Source organism: Vulpes vulpes, chromosome 12, assembly GCF_048418805.1.
Source record: "Vulpes vulpes isolate BD-2025 chromosome 12, VulVul3, whole genome shotgun sequence".
Taxonomy (NCBI): Eukaryota; Metazoa; Chordata; class Mammalia; order Carnivora; family Canidae; genus Vulpes; species Vulpes vulpes.
The window spans coordinates 34,795,972-34,812,742 of record NC_132791.1 but is presented as its reverse complement, the minus strand read 5'-3'; the positions used below and the strand labels follow the sequence as shown (position 1 = coordinate 34,812,742).

The following is a 16,771-nucleotide window of genomic DNA, read 5'->3' as shown; positions in this document are numbered from 1 at the left end:
GCTTCCTCAGCTCACTTTCTGAAAAGCAGCCAACCTTAACGAGGGGGAGTCTGTTGTAAGCAACTGGTAGGGGATGGAGGCACACCTAAGAAACTTCAGATAACTATAAGAACAACTGAGGGGGTCAGAGTTTCTTTATAACCAATGGGAGCACGATGGTGTGGCAGGCAGAAAAATGACCATCTCAAATAGGTTAATGTCCTAGTCCCCAGAATCTATGAATATTATCTTATATGACAAAAGGGACTGGTGAATGTTAGCAAGTTCAGAATCTCAAGATGAGGAGATTGTCCTGCATTGTCCAGGTTGACTTGATGGGATCACAATAATCCTTATAAGAAGGAATAAGAAGGATCAGGGGGAATCAGAGTCAGAGGAGTAAGAGAAGTAACAACAGAAACAGAAGTTGGAATGACATAAGACGGTGCCATTAGCCAAGGAATGAGGACAATCTCTGGAAAGTGAAGAAAGCAAGGAAAGAGAGTCTTCCCTACAGTTTTATGAAAAAACTAGTCCTGTTGGCACCTTGATTTTAGTCCAATGAGACCTGTATGGGACTCCTCTCCTACAGAACTATAAGAGAATAAATATGTGTTGTTTTAAGTTACCAAATGTGGGGTAATTTGTTACAGCAGTATTGGAAAGCTAGTAAAAGTGGGAAATCTCAGTTATTCATATGAATGTGGATTCCCTTTTGCACACAAACTGCACCATGTGGTAACGTCTGGGTTACGCAAACTCAACTCCTGCCGTCCTGGGCTGCCAGAAATTGATTTTATTTCCAGCTGATCAGCTCTTGGAAAGCTCTAGAAAGAAACACACTCCCTTGGGTGAGGGGGAGGAGTAAGAGGTTGGTTCTATCACAATTTTAAAAGATCCTGCATTTTTCAAGCAGATGTACTACTTCATAATAAGAATGCTCTCCCAAAGGCATCCTCCAAGCCTAAAACCCCAAGTAGTTCTTGAGAGCCAAAGCTTCCAGAATACAACAATGAACTTGTCATCCTGTGTTGATAAATTGACTGCTGGGAGCTCTGGAGGCTTGGTGGGGAAAGCCAGTCATCATAACCATGTAGCAATTGTCCCTGAGGCCATCAATGCAGAAAACCAGTAGCTTCTATTAATAAATCAATCCCTTCCCAGAACTTTAGTTTTTTTTTTTATTACTATTGGGGAAACCTTAAAGAAAAAAAGGGGGGGAGGAACGTCAGATCTGTCTAGACCATGAAATCCACCTGACATTATGATTCTTATGGACCATTTGAGCTATCCCCTTTGAAAGATCTCATTAAAAGTGGAGCTCTCAACAGCTTTGAATTCACAGGGCAGGAGCCTCCCTTTGGAGAACTAACAATGGTCTAGATGCCGGAGAATCGCAAATGCTGAGCAGTTTCCTTGGTGTCCACAGCTAAAGCTACTTCTCAAGATTTCTGCAAATCGCATTACTTTAGCTACGGGCAACTGACTTGGAGTCTCCTAGAAAAGGTTTTTCTGGAATTTCCAACCCTAGAAAAAAGTGACAGTATGGCACGATTTAGCTTCTGAGAGGGAATGCCCATCTTACCTGCTCAGGGCAGTATTCTCAGTTTGGGGCACCTGGTAGGGGAGGGAAGATGGGCTTCTGTTCAGAGTCTAAGCAGCCATAGAAAGGGGCCGATCCACACATCCAAGAGGAGTGACAGCTTAATTCCTGGCCCCCCACCAGGAAGCCATGGCAAGGGTTAATTAATTTCCTCTCTGGCAATTCCCTGGGAGAGTTTGCATTGGTTCATAGCTGTGTGAACCCACAGCACTCCCTGCATGAGGCCTGGTGAAGGAGGCAAAATGAGCTTTGTGCCTATTGGTATCTCCGTGTCTCTTTCTCTGGGAGTAAGTCAGGTAACCCATTGACTGTGCTTAGAAGGGGCAGCAGCCATGACTATCTTCAGGGAAACTGCAAAATAGACTACAGTTGCCTCTGACTTCTCAAAGTAACCTTTGTAGGGCCCCTGCCTCTTCTTTACATCCTCTCACCTCTCTCAGATCAAATTAATCTGGAGGAGACTTCAGACAATATCTGAAATTCTTACATCAATACTTACATATTGAATATGATATTTATTCAATAAATATAAATCTACTTGTGCCAGAGACTGGAAAGAAAAGATCTCCTAAAGAAAGTAACATTTACATTTACCAAGCACCTACTATGGGCTGTATATCATGCTCACTTATACACACAACTCTGGAGTACAGATTCCTGGCCCCATTTTATAGATGAGAAAAGGGAGGCCCAGAAAAGTAAAGTAATTCACCCAGCAGCTTATAACTAGTAAGCTGTGAACAAAACAAGAAATTAAATCTGGTTTGCCTGCTTCTAACTAAGCCTGTGCTTTTTCTGCACCTAGCTATGAGCTTGAAATCTGGAATGAAAAACAAAAGGAATTTTAAAATCTAGATTCAGCTCTTGGCTTTGCTATCTAGTAGTTGTATGGCTCTGGCCAAATTATTTAAATTCCTTAAGCTTGAGTGTTTTCATCCTTAAAAAGAGATGATAATTTCTACTTCATAGGACTGATGAGAAATAAATAAGATAATGTTTGGTGCATTACTTAGTATAGTACTTGGCATATAAGATCTCAAAAAGTGTTAACTATACATGATGATTTTTCCTTGCTATTCTTAAGGAACTTATCCTGTGATGGTAATTCCCTCACCGACACACTTCCTCTTTTCTAAAATTTTAACATTTGTGAATTGACTTTTGAGGATTGTTTCTCCAATAGCAAAAATCTCAGATTGAGTGATCTGGAGTTACTCAAGACCATGAAATGGGCCAAATCAAACTGTAGTCACTATGTTTTCTAGATTACTTTTTCTTGGGACAGACCAGACCTTTGGATCTCTTACTCTCCCTCATTGAATTATCTATTATTACCTTTGGTTTATAAATATCATTGATGATCTCCTCAGTAAGTGTATGGTTTTTAAAATTATTTCTGTAGCAGACATAAAAATATCTCAAAGGGTTTTTGTAAAATTACAACCTCAAGATCCTGACTCATTTTTTTTTCTATATGGTCTTGAGTTCACAAATGATGCCTCCCCTTGCCAGGGTGGTTTGTTTAGAGGGACAAAGATTAAGTACACCCTAGGAGGTGAGTGTCTGAGACCAGACAGGAAATGCAACTGCAGAGCCACCTGAAGAATGTCCTGGTAGTGTCTGGTGGAACTGAGGCAGCATATGTCCTGTGACTAAGTAACCCCATCCTTCAGTCAGTGTTTCAGAGAAATTCTCACACAGATCCACCAGAGGCTGCCTCTGAGAATGCTCACTGTGGTATCCTTGAGACAATGGAGTATTAGGGGCAAACTGGCATCCTTTAAGAGGGGAACAGACAAGTAAAATGTGGTGAATGCCCCCTAAGGGATACTATGTAGTTAGTAGAAGTAATGAATTGGATTTGATTTTAGCAATGTGGATAGATCATAAAAAATCTGGTAAAAAATAAAAAGTGAGGTTTACAGCATAAAACCATTTGTGTAAATTAAAAGCATCTATACACAAGGTAACATGACTTATTTTAGGAGGATACACACATATTTTCAGACACTGTTCAAACATATTAGAGAGGCCTTGCTTTAACCAAGGAAGAGAATGCACGGTGCATAGAGGAGTATGATTAACTCAGCTTTCTACAGCTCAAGTCCATCCAAACCAAACAAAAGAGAGACACAGCTCAATTGCAATAGGCATATAGAAGAAGCATGAATTATCCTAATTTGGAAAGGTCAAAATTTCATGAAAGTCATAGCATTCTAGCTGCTGAAGAAGAGGCTTCAGTGGGTCAAGGTGCAAAAGGCTTATGCAGAGGTGACTGCCTAAGCAAAGGCTCTGAGAAGGCAGAAATCACTGCAGGGAAGGGTTTAATATGCATGTTAGGAGAAGGTTTGGGATGGGGTTCCCTGGTGGCGGCTCAGTCAGCTAAGCATCTGACTCTTGGTTTCAGCTCAGGTCATGATCTCAGGGGTCCTGAGATTGAGCCCTACTTTGGGCTCCTCACAGCGGGGAGTCCTCTTGAAGATTCTCTCCCTCTGCTATTTGCCTGCCTCTCTCTCTCTCTGTCTCTGTCTCTCTCAAATAAATAAACAAATCTTTAAAAAGAGAGAGGGTTTGGAATGGAATGCTTGAGAAGGTCAAGTAGTTGGATGAAAGCTGGAGGTGGGGGAAGACCTTCAAAGCCACACTAAAGACTGTGTTTTTAATACAGTGGGCAACCAGTGAATGTTCTAGATTGGGGAAGGGATAGATATTTAAGAAAGATATTCTGAGAGCCAAGTTAAAGGCAGTAGTGGAGAGAATCAACTACAATCAGACAGACCCACCCTTGAGTAGAACATGAATCCTTTACAGCACAATCATATAGAGAAATGCAGGTTTTTAGACTCTATCCTAGTCCACTATGTCAATAGGGTATCTAGGCAGGGCCCTGGAATCTCTAGTTTTAAACTAGTCCCAAGGTGACCCTTACCTCAGTGGGGATTGAGAACTATGTCATTTTCAACCATGGCCACATGTGAGAATCATACTAGTTGGAAAGATTTTTAAATTCCTGATGCCCAGGCTATTTGTCAAAACAAACTGAACTCTCTAGGAGTGGAATCCATGTATTAGTATTTTTTTAAAAAAAACTCTGCAAGTAACTCTGAAGTCAAAGATGAGAACCACTGCACTCTAGGAAGCCTCCTTTAGAAAACTCAGGAGCCAGCAAGACTTCCCCTCATTCCATCTTCATTTAATCTCTAGCTAATTTGATTCTCTACTTAATTGGATAAAAGCCTCAGGCCCTAAATCACTTATATTAAAAATATAAATTACCCACCCTTTTATTTCAAGAACCCCCAGGCACACAGTACAGTGCTTTTCCATCCCTGGTCCTGGGCAATTGACATTTGATTATCATAAAAGGACTAAAGTTGGAATTAAATAAAAGTACTAAGATTCCTGCTCTGGTTGGGTCTGATGAAAAGCAACATTGACAGGTGCTAGAACATGCCACATATTTTATATATTAAGTACACCATGAAATCATATACATTTAAAACTCAAACATACAGATATTAGATGCATATATCAATTAACATGACAGGAATGGGTTTGAAATAAAGAAAACAACAGACTAGGTTTGTAACCTTGAGCAGCACTAAGACACATAAATTATTCCTTGGAAGTCTATTATTTATTAGATTTCTCATTTAAAATGGTGCCTGCCTAGGCTTTCCTGGTATATCCTCCCTACCTTTCTACTAGATTATCTATGGAGACACAGAAAAACAAGAAAAGTTGAAAACTCCTACCACTCTAAACAGACTGTCAAGTTGGTGCCAGAATCTGGGAAGATTTTCCATTAAATAGAAGGAAATATAATGTATTAAAAACAAAAACAATGATGACAACTGACATCCCCCAATGAAATGTAGCTAATCTTTTAATGTAGAAACAAATAACTATCAAAGTTTTAAAATTAATGCTGACTGCTAAAACTGATAAACAAGATAGTTTATTTAGCAATGATAAATAGGATATTGATAAAGAAAAATTAAAAAAAAAGAGAAATATACAAAAATAACTGAATGATTAGAGTACAAGTTTTTTTTAAAAATAAGAATACTGTGTATTGGTGCACCTGGGTAGTTAAGTGGGGTAACCACCTAACTTCAGCTCAGGTCATGATCTCCGGATCCTGGGATCAAGCCTGGTGTTGGGCTCCTCACTCAGCGGGGAGTCTATTGGTCCCTCTCCCTGTCCTTCTGCCTCTCTCCCCTGCTGGTGCTCTCTCTGTCTCTCTCTCTCTCTCAAATAAATATATAAAATCTATTTTTTTAAAAAAGGGAATATTTTGTACTTCTAAGAGTTATCTGTAAATTCAACAATATCCCTATCAAAGTCCCAACAGGGTTTTGTTTTGTAATATGGCAAAATGGTTCTAAGCTGTATTGAAAGAATCATCAGAGGGGAAGTGCCAAGAAAATACTGACAGGGAAGATCTTCCCTATTAGATTTTTAAATTTATCATCAAACTATGGTAGTTTTAAAGATAGTGGCAGCACAGAAATAGAATCAATGGAATAGAATACAGAATATATAAATGTGAAATTTAATTTACGATTAAATGAGGCATTCAAAATTAAACGAGAAAAAGATTGAGCTGGCTTTCTGGGAAAACAAAATCGAGCTCTTCCCCTGTCTTTACACTAAGTAGAATTCTAAGCAAACTGAGGATTTAAATGTCTTTGAAATAATAAAATATCTTTCAAGCCAATTATGAAAAGCCATTAATCAAAAAATAAACACTTGATTATAAGTTTTAGATTTCTGTATGGAATAAAGAAATAGAAGGAGGAAGAGAAAAATCTTGCCATAAACTAATCTCTATGAACATCAGGTAAGCCACCTTTCTTTGGACACTCATAATCATTTGGCTTAAGTTCCTATTCTAGATCCTGGGAGACTGGCCACCCCTCACCTCTTTCAAAGAATCCTCAATCTAAATCTACCTACACTTTCCTCCCATTTTCATGTCAACTCAGTTACTTTTATTTCCTCAAAAATCTCAGATAAAATATTGATGTGTTTAACAAAATTTATTGAAGGTTAGAGTGAGAAGACATATACCAACAACATCATATTGAATATTGGACTTGTTTCATCCTAAAAATTCCCTTGTACGCTCTCCTCTTTGGAAAAAAAATTAATATTTCCCTGCAGCTTTCAGCCCTGTTATGTTGTCCAGCCCTTTCTATTACAGTAATCCTCCTTCTTATTTCTTGTATCCTCACTTTTCTGCTTTTTTTAACTCCCCAAGTTCCTATTTTATTGTTAAATATAACATGAGGTACAAATGCAAAACACATAAATGTTAAATAGCAAATACCTACGTCAAAGACAACATCATTGATATCTTGGGACTTTTCTCAAACACATGCATGCGTGCACACACACACGCCCCTCTTCCTAACACAACTACCACTCTATCTGCTAAAACCAACCAGGAGTCCAAGATAGTAATCACACCCTCATTTTTCTTTATAATTTTACCACCTGAGCACACATCTTTAAACCATATAATTTCATTTCTTTTTGAACTTTTTATACATGGAATAATCTCTGTGAATGTTCTTTGTGTCTCACTTTTCTTGCCCAACACCTGTTGGCAAGATTTATCCATGCTGGCTCATGCAGCTTTAATAGGTTCATAGTCACAGCTATATAGTTTTCCATATCACAATTTGTTTATCTATTACATGTTGATGGTTATTTGTTTCTAGTTTGGGGAAGTCATAAATAAGGCTTCAGTAAACATTGAATATATATACACAAAGCACAGAATATCTCCCAGGTCACAGTATATGCATGTCTACGCTGGGAACACTACCCCAGAAGCTTTTCCAAAAAGATTATATAGTCGTATCAGTGATAATTTTTTTTGTATCAGTGATTTAGATGAATTCCTGATATTCCACATCCTCAAAAACATTTGGGGGCAGCAAACATCTGATAGGTGTGTTTTAATTGATGTTTTAATTTACATTTATCTACTAGTTAGGTTTTAGAAAATTTATATATACTTATTGGCCATTTGGATCTCTTATGAAGTATTTGTTTAATTCTTTTGTCTATTCTTCTATTGGCTGTCTACATTTTTTCTCTCAGTTTGTAGCATTTCTTTATATAAACTGAATATTAATACCTACGAATTAAGTGTGCTGCAAAAGTCTTTTCCTACTTTTCTCTCTTTTTATTCTGTCTTTTGTCAAACATTTGCCAGCACTCCACTGAGTTTGGCTGTCCCTTTGTTTCACTGTTTTTGTACCAACTACACTCATTGTCTATAATCTAAGTGATTCCTTAAGCTATTCTCCTAAGCAAAATTAATTTCCCACTCAAAATACTCTCATGACAATTGTTAAAATAATAAAAATGTCACCCTATTATATAAGGTTAAAAGACAAATGACAAATTTTACAGTGTAATTCATGAGAGAAACAGTTAATATCCATAGTACACAAAAATAAAAAGTTTATATAAAACCATAAGAAAAAGTCCAAGACACAATTCTTAAATGGGCAAAAAATAGGAACAGGCAATTCATAAAAGTAAAAAATACCAAAGGTCAATAAACATATGAGATCTGTTTGATAACATTAATTAAACAAATGCAAGTTGATACAAATTGGTATGAACATTCATCTTTAAGATCAGTGATAGGTAAAAACTTGAGCAAACTGTCCTGGTGAAGAGTATGGGAAGTGGAGAACAGTTAATGAATAGTTAATGGAAATGTAGATTTGTTTACTTATGGAAAAACTATTTGACAATATGTGTCCCAGGCTGGTGGATGGCTCCCATGAGTATGCTTTCATTGTCTAATGAGTAGGTTTCAGAGAGATGCCCAGCAGACTAGATTTTTTTTTTTTTTTTTTGGCTAGATATTTTGTTTGCCCAATACATGTAGCTGATTTTTGTTTAATGTGAGTTTGTTGCCTTCATTTAAAAATCAGTCAATTTCAAGGTGCCTGGGTGGTACAGTCAGTTGAGCATTTGACTCTTGATTTCATATCAGTCATGATCTCAAGGTTTTGGGGTCCAGCTCTTTGTGGGGCTCAGTGCTCAGCAAGGAGTCTACTTGGATTTTTCTCTCCTTCTCCCTCTCCTCTCCATACCATCTCTCTCTCTTTTTCTCTCCCTCGGATGAATCTTTAAAAAGAAAAGAAAAATCAGTCAATTTCACTTAAAAATATTGATTTAGGACTTCCCTAGAAAAATCTGACTCAGTAACTCTGAGCCACTTATATTTTCACATGATAAACATCATCAGGATTGAATATAATCTCTCCCATGCTTTGCCATTTCCTTATACCAGTCCTAGCTCACTCATTTATATTACCTGCCTAATACCCGCACCATTTTAGTGTATAATCCCCAGGCTTATAATTCATTATGTCCCGCCAAGGGCACTGATCTACCAAGGATTTGATTTTTTCCCCTTTTTAAAATAACTTATTTTCCCTAATTATAAAAGTAAAGCATACTCACTATATAAAATTTAAAAGCACAGAAAGGCCTAAAAAAGAGACAGATAGTAGTAATATTATCCCCTTCTAAAAATAACTCTTGTGGAAGTTGTATATATGTTCTTTTAATCCTTTTGCCCATACATGTATCATTGCATACAAAGTTGGAATCGTTTTGTATTTTGGAATGTTCCAGCACAGTATGTCCAAACAATTGCACCTTAAACCGTTCTCCATCATTTTTCATGACTGTAAAATGTTGCATGATATGAATATAACATTTATTAACAGTTATTTAAACAGTTATTTCTCTAATGTTGGGCATTTAATTAGATTCTTTAGGATTTGTGGGGGGATTATTCTTTTTACTATAATACATAATGCTGGAGTGAAGATCATCACTATCGTGTAGTGCATTTCTGTATTATCTGTAGGAGAGAGTCCCAGAAACACAACCTCTGGATCACAACATAGGAGCATTTTTAAGGCCCTTGATGTCTAGAGGACTGCCATGTGGCTTTTGTGAGGGTTTGTTGGGTCAACTGATATTCTCACAATAGGGCAAAGGACCCCTTCTTCAGTGTGTATGCTTTCCCCTAGATACAGATAGTATGGGGCCATTCTTACCATAAGGGCTTCTAAAGTCAATTTAATTCTGTCAGTTGGGGTCATTATCCATATCAGTTAATACCTTAACAGCCTTTGTCAACCAAGGCCTTACCAGACTATAGAACAAACATGGGCAGCATGGATTCAAAAGACCAACATCATGTCTAAGGTCAGCTCTGCAATCACTCACGAATGTAAACGTGAGAAAGGAAAAGATATCCAAAACGCTAACCTTGACCTCACTGTTTTCCCCTATAAATCCTTACTGCATGAAGACCAGACAGCTCTCTCCCAAGGAAGAAAATTGCTGAGAGCCCCTTTGCTACTTGGCTGCGTGGTCGGTAAGAGTGAAAGGAGGTCACAAAGCCCTCCATTTCCAAGGGGAGTTACCTCCAGATGTGCCCGCCCCAGGTACCAGGGCTCCCCCGCCAGATGTGATCCCCTGGGAGCTGAAGGGTGGGTGAGCTCAGAGCACACAGCTGCAGATGATGAGGTCATCAGCACGATTTGGGGAAGGGATGAGTTCACTGGGGAAAGAAAAAAAAACAAAAACATGTCACTTTTCTTTTTTCTTGTTTGAAGTCACTAAGCTTCAGGATTCAGGAGGGAATTGTTGCCCTGACTTTATTCTTCGGGAGGCGGGTGGCTGCCTGCCAGAGGCAGCTGCACGCGGGGTCATTTGCATTGCATGCAGGCGCTGGTTTTAGAGGAAGCTCTTCCTTTCCTTAGATCGGCTGTTTCTTTAGAGTCAGGGCCACTGCCTCACACAGATTGTGTTCACTCTTTCATCTTTTCCCCACCCCTCCTTCTCCCTGACTTACTCGGTGCAGTTTAACAAGCTTCCCAGACAGGTCCAGCAGGCTCATCCCGACAGCTTTGAAAGCCAGCTGGTGGACAAAGGAGGAATTATTTCATACACTCATGGCTGGGTGCAGGAGAGAGGCACTTTGCGGAACACACGGGGTCCCCCTGCCTCCCTCCCTCCCTCTCTCCCATTCTCTCTCTTTTTTTCTCTCTCTCTCTCTCTCTCCACTGCAGTCCACCCCTAGGTGCTAACACCTTATAGCCTGGACCTTGACCAGATCTGACGTCCTGAAGTAGTTAAGATTGCAGAACTTTCCAGCTGGTTCTGGCAAACCCGATGGGGCCCGGAGGAAGCAGTTTCCCAGAAGGAGGAGCAAATTCTCTTTTGTGTATGGGCACATTCTTGAAGTTTCACCAAGGTGATGCCGGGGCGAAAAGGGCTGGGGATCTGGTTCTCCAATGTGGGGAAAGTTGCTTTCAGTAAAATGAGGCACCTCTTTTCTTTTGGACGTTGCAGGGGGAGAAAAGCAGAAAAAAGTGTAACAGAAGGTAGCCTGTGCTGAGGACCAGAGACGTGGCCCTTCCCCGGCAGAGGAGAGCTTGTTTCTAGCCTGCCTGCCCATGGTTTAGTAACCGGCAAGACTGTTTCAGGTGTGGTGTGATTTTGTTTTGTATCTCTCTAGTTAGGGACCATTTCAGCCATTACTTTAGAAGTGGTGACAAATGGAGAGTAAGTGGTCCATTGCAATTTCACCTTTAAAGCTCAGACTGGAGAGAGGCCATGGACCGTGAGCCAATAAAAAGAACAATCAGAGATGTGAAACAGTCCATGTTGGGCATCTATGTCATGGGACAGGCACCATACATGATTAAGCCCCAAATGTATTTCCTATTCTCAGAGAATCTAGCAACAGAGAAAGCAAATTGCTGCTTAACAATATTGGATGTTGGGCAGCCCGGGTGGCTCACTGGTTTGGAGCCGCCTTCAGCCCAGGGTGTGATCCTGGGGACCCGGGATTGAGTCTCATGTCCGGCTCCCTGCATGGAGCCTGCTTCTCCCTCTGCCTGTGTCTCTGCCTCTCTCTCCCTGTCTCTCATGAATAAATAAATAAAATCTTTAAAAAAAACCAACAACAATATTGGATGCACTTTGCTTCTTACCGGTAGCATTTGGAAGGTCTTAATTCCTATTACTCGTGTTGCCCTGAAGCACCTTGAGGCTGTTGAAATTTTTAATCCTTTAGAGTGACTGTACTTCCATTATCTGGAATCCAAATAACCAGTATCCTCAATATATTCTCCCATGAGTCATTTTGAGGATTAAGAGGCAAAAAAAAGAGAAAAAGGTAACATTAGATCTTTTAGAATATTATGTTTCAAGGGCTATCATAATCTCCCAGGTATCCTGATGCCTGGTTTTCATAGTGATGATGCCAAGATGTTCCAAGTAAGAAATAGAAGTACCTTTATTTACCAACCAGTAATAAACACCAGTTACCACTTCCAACACACCTTATTTTGTTTAATCTTCATTATAAGCTCACGATTATTTTATCCCCATTTCACAGACTAGCCCCTGGGTCTACACATTTTCTCCTCCTCCACTGCCCGTATATTTCCAGTGCCAAACACCGTGGATTACTTTCACATGGAGAGTCAATTTCTGGTGCTGCCCTTTTGTGTCACAATGCCACGTGGTCAGCACAGTGGGCTGGAGGTGTGTGCCTAGAAGCCATTCCTACACCAAGACAGCCAGCAATGAAATGACCAGACATGGAAGGGACTTCAATCCGCATAAACCTATCTCACTGAACTCAGATTAAATGTATCTCTAACTCAACTGCCTTGGATCACTTCGACCCCATGGAACAGGAGGGGAAATACATCAGAAGAGATGTAGAAATGGAGGTAGCAGTTGACCGTTGAGCCGTGGCTTTCACAAATTTTGCAACAAAAATGCAAACATGTGAACACATTGCCGGGATCCCTCTCAGGGCCTCAAAAGGGGCCCAAGAGCTTAAGCTTTATTAGCTTCATGGTAAATTGGCCTCTGCCCAGGGATCCTGCCATTGTCCAGAGCATTTGGCATTGACTTCAGAGCTTACTTCATGCTTGTCTGAATAGTCTCACTGGTAGCTTTAAGGGTTGATTGGACTTTTGGAAACAGCCAAAATCCTTTGGATTCAAGTGTTATGGTTCAGATAATTGGTCAAGCTATGGAGTCCTGCTTTCAGGTCAGAAGTTTGGGTGGTGTTCTATAGATCATTAACTATATCTGAGAACAGCTCCCTCAAACAGGGTGTTTGCCCTGAAAATAGCAAAATATAGCCCAGGATTATTCCAAGATCATTCCACAAAGAAGTGGCAGATTCCAGTTTGCATCTCCCAAGACCTAAAGTCCAGACTGTAACACAGCCAGTCGTCTGCCTCCTTCAAGGGAGCAGAGAGAAGAGCCCAGTGCCCCTTGGCTATACCCTCCAGACACCAGAGATTTGCTTATCCTTACAGCTAACAACTATCATGAGCTGTCTTTGGGGAAGGGTTTTGTTTTGCCCAAACTTCAACCCATGGCTTTAATCCCACTGCATTTGTCATCTTCAGCCTCACTGAATCCAGAGAAAGAGAGGCTTCAACCAGCTTGCCAGAGAGGTAAATAGGTTTAAACTTCACCACAGATGGTCTCATCTCCCGGTGCCAGATTTTCATCAACAACTGGTGTAGCTAGTGACATGGCAAAGAACCACAGCTAAGCCTGGCTCTTGTCCACCTCTCGGGTAACAGACCAACAGGGAAATGGAGAGGACAGTTTGAGGTGGAGGAAGGAAAAGGGAAAAGGGGGATTGAAGGGAAAAAGAGATCTATCATGTTATAAGCTGGGAGAAGTATCTTAACAGAACAAGAACAGGAACTTAAGCATATTGTGTGTCCCATTTGTTTACTTACTGAGTGCCTCAATCCACAAAGGACTGATGCCCCCTTTTATTTTGAATTAGGACTCTATCAGAAAACATTCTTTTCCATTCTCTCCCTTGGGTGTATGGAGAAGGGAACGGTAACATTTAAAAATTGTTATTTTAAACTTTCTTTCTCTCTCCCTCATGTACTCAACCCCCACTTTCTCACAGCTTTCAATTTTTTTACCTTAAAAACATGGGAAGGAGAGGAAGTATGCCATTGCTGTGTGGCCACACCTCAGCATGTGGCTAGAATGGGGGAAAAAAAAGGGAATAACAAAAAAAGAAGAAAGAAAGAAGAAAGAAGAAAGGAAGGAAGGAAAGAGGAAGGAAGGAAGGAAGGAAGGAAGGAAGGAAGGAAGGAAGGAAAAAAGAAAAAGGAAAACAATGACTGGGCCTGTAATCTTTGGGTGCCAGGGTCCTTCTCCAGCCACCCAATCCCATGCCATGGCATGCATGTGTGCATGTGCACACGCGTGCGTGGGTGCTACACATCTCTAAGCCTGGGTGAACACAGAACACTCAGATCTCCCTAAATTTCTGGGATATATGAGGCTGAAGAAGTGCTACTAGCAGCCGTCACGGTCCAACCAGTTATCAAAGAACTGCTCTCCTGATCAGGTTTTGTGCTAAACACGCCAGAGGAAGAAAGGAAGAGCTGGTGACTGCTTGTTTGGCATTTCTTTGTAGTCGGGGGACTTTTCTTCCCCTGAGGTGGTTGTTGTTGTTAACCGGGGTTGTGTGAAACCCCTTCTGTGCAGAAACTGGAGCTTCCGCTTTGAAGCTGGAGTGTCTTTGTTCTTCACCTAAGTTGGTGCCATTTTCGACAGGAGCATTTGTATTGAAGTCTGGTCAATGCCCGCCACCCAGAATTCAAGGAGGCTATTTGCCAGGTGGGAAAACACAGTGGTAGTGAGGTGAAGGGGACAGTTGTAGGGTGGGAGTAGAGGAGAGATGGGAAGGAGTTGCCTGCATATAAAAATACAGAATAAGATGCTGTAAAAGTTGGCTTGGATTGGTGGGTCAGAGTTCACAGCTCGCTGGAATTTGAATGCTCCAAAAAGGAGCGTTTGGGGCCAGGAAGAGGAGGGGAGAAAATCAAGTGGGAGTATTGTTGCATTACAGAAAAAGAAAAGGGAGCAAAGGTAGACATTTACAAAATTTGATCTTAGTAGAACCCCTTGATAACTGGCATTGAAACCAGAAATGGGCTTAGGAGGTATTGACACAGCAGTAGTTTCTAGGGATTGGCAAAACATGCCAATCTTACTTTCTGAAATTTATATTCAAATTTTTAATTTAGAAAATAATTCAAATGTATTAAATGCTAAATTTCTAATGCATTGAAGTAGATTTCCATCTCATCCAGAGTTAGGCTTCAAGGTTGGCAAATATTGCTTATTAGCAAAGTTGGCTTGAATATCCTTAAATCTCCCATTAATTACACACATCTCTGAATAATAATTCTTCTCAAAAAATAAAAATAATTCTTCTCTACACTGGTTGGAGAACCACTGACTTAAAAGGAGAAACAAACAAACAAACAAAAAGACTGAGTTAAACAGTCTTTTTCCTTTAATAGCACTCACAAATCCAGGTGTGACTGGGACAAGAGAGGAGACCTCTGTAGTGCTCAGTGACAGTCTCCTTTAGCAGAGTCCCTATTACCTTAATTCATGTTATGATCTGTTTGTTGTTGTGACAGTTAAGCCAGTCCATGTAGTTCTTCTTATAGCAGGGAGTTGCCCCTAAATTTGGCATGTGAATTTGCTCCTAATTCAGCTCCACTGTACATCAAAGCATTAACTTGTTGGCTCAGCCCTACCACTAATTAGCGAGGGAACTCAGGCAAGTAACTTAAGCTCTCAGCACTTCCATGTATTTGTGGACTACATGGCTTCTAAATCTCTTGAGGACTAACAGTCTATGCCACTACAATTAAAACCTTGTATTTAGGCTCATAGCATCAAACTAGGTTTTAACCGTATGTCATACATTATGACACTGACAGGGTCATGCGAAGTAGGGAAAGATCATCAGCATATGAGAGAATCAACTTGGCTCTACTCTGGAGACAGAGGCTGCTCCCCACATTGGTTGGATACCTACAATCCTGGACCTTGGGGCTCAGTGATACCTAGTAAAAATGGGCAAATATGCTATTCTAACTGGAAAAAAACACAACTCAAACTGGGGCAGCAGCCCTTCTTGTTCATGTGTTTTGGACCTGCGGTATGTACATATTCACAGACTCATAATGTGGCACCCTTTCAAACCAATATTCTTTTAATATTTACTCAAAATGTGGAGTTGGGGGGAAAAGCTCTTTCTAGGAACTAAATTTTTTTTCAGAAATAGATTCATATTACTCATTTACTCTCCTTGGCTTAATTAGACTCAATACAGGGATCCCTGGGTGGCGCAGTGATTTGGCGCCTGCCTTTGGCTCAGGGCGTGATCCTGGAGACCTGGGATCAAATCCCACATCAGGCTCCCGGTGCATGGAGCCTGCTTCTCCCTCTGCCTATGTCTCTGCTCTCTCTCTCTCTCTCTCTCTCTCTCTCTCTGTGTGACCATCATAAATAATAAATAAAAAAAATTTAAAAAAAATTAGACTCAATACACACACACACACACACACAAATTCAACAAAATATAGTGGGAAAAGATGAGCGATTTAAAAATACATTAAATATAGATGTATTCAGCTCTTAAATGCAAAAAAAGGTATTGCTTACATCTTTGAACTATAAGTAAAGAAGCTCCAAGAGGTATCTCATAGGGTAAATCATCAAATTGCATCAACTAGAGAAGCATACACAGTAGCCATGAGACAATACAACCTCCTGTAGTTGAAGTGCTGAGCGCCTGCTGGATGAAAAGTCAGTAAAAACAATTCACAGTGCTACCGCTTTTCAGCAACCAAATCACTGGGTGAATTAAAGATTGAGCTGGAAACAGGAAGACTGTGTTAGTCTCTCTTCTGCACACTGGTACTTTTGCCTTATAAATGGAAGAATTAGAAACATGACTATACTGCTTGTATTTATCAACACTGAGAAATCACTAAAGAAGATCATCTTTATGTGATTGTTTGATAACAAATATAAGTGGTGCTGAAATATTCAAAGTGCCCAATACCTTCTTAAAAATCTATTGATTAATCCTGGAACAACCATGTCAGCAGTGTGCTGATGTTGCATGATCAATGGTGGGTAACACTGCTGGTGTCACATCTGGGCACAGATCATGGCAGTAGCACACCAAACTGTGCCAGAAGCCGTTGTGCTCTTCACCACGACACGCGAAAAGTAAAAGCAAACAAACACCTGTTTCACTTAGTATTACGT

The 16,771-nt window shown here is 40.2% G+C and overlaps 2 long non-coding RNA genes across 2 annotated transcripts in view; one reads left to right on the top strand and one right to left on the bottom strand.

The window, feature by feature from the left end:
- Positions 1-16,771, top strand: part of LOC112922013 (uncharacterized) — a 349,135-nt gene that overhangs the window by 285,560 nt on the left and 46,804 nt on the right. The gene's annotated exons all lie outside the window — the stretch shown is intronic.
- Positions 10,054-13,659, bottom strand: LOC112921939 (uncharacterized). Its single transcript, XR_003235347.2, has 3 exons — positions 11,629-13,659; positions 10,485-10,550; positions 10,054-10,190 (listed from the first exon to the last, which is right to left on the bottom strand). It is a non-coding gene; the product is annotated as an uncharacterized lncRNA (long non-coding RNA).